This window comes from Nematolebias whitei, unplaced genomic scaffold (assembly GCF_014905685.2).
Source record: "Nematolebias whitei isolate Nwh7 unplaced genomic scaffold, NemWhi1 Nwh_scaf_14336, whole genome shotgun sequence".
Lineage (NCBI taxonomy): Eukaryota > Metazoa > Chordata > Actinopteri > Cyprinodontiformes > Rivulidae > Nematolebias > Nematolebias whitei.
Window position 1 is genome coordinate 921 of NW_023632881.1, and position 431 is coordinate 1,351.

At 38.5% G+C, this 431-nt stretch overlaps 1 non-coding gene across 1 annotated transcript; it reads left to right on the forward strand.

Moving 5' to 3' along the window:
• The first annotated feature begins 109 nt into the window (after nt 1–109).
• On the forward strand, nt 110–182 carry trnak-uuu. Its single transcript has one exon. It is a non-coding gene; the product is annotated as a tRNA-Lys (tRNA).
• Nucleotides 183–431: the final 249 nt, after the last annotated feature.

Consider the following 431-nt stretch of genomic DNA (forward strand, 5'->3'; position numbering starts at 1 on the left):
GGACTCTCTTGTGAAAGTGTCCTCTTGGCTCATTGACAGTTACCTCTATAAATACGTTAAACGAAACAGACAGACAAACAGCAACATATATATAGAGAGACATTATAGAGCCTTGATAGCTCAGATGGTAGAGCATCAGACTTTTAATCTGAGGGTCCAGAGTTCAAGTCCCTATTAGGGCAAATTGCACTTTTTACAGGACGTTCTTGAAAGTGAGTCCTCGTGGCTCATTTATGCGTACCTGTATAAATACAGGTTAAATGAAACAAACAGATACATTCATATAGAAAACAGAGCCTGTACAGCTCAATCAGTATAGCTTCAGACTCTTAATTTGAGGATCCAGAGTTCAAGTCCCTGTTCAGACAAATTGGACTTTTTACAGGACTCTCGTGTGAGTGAGTTATTGTGACTCATTTACACTATTATAA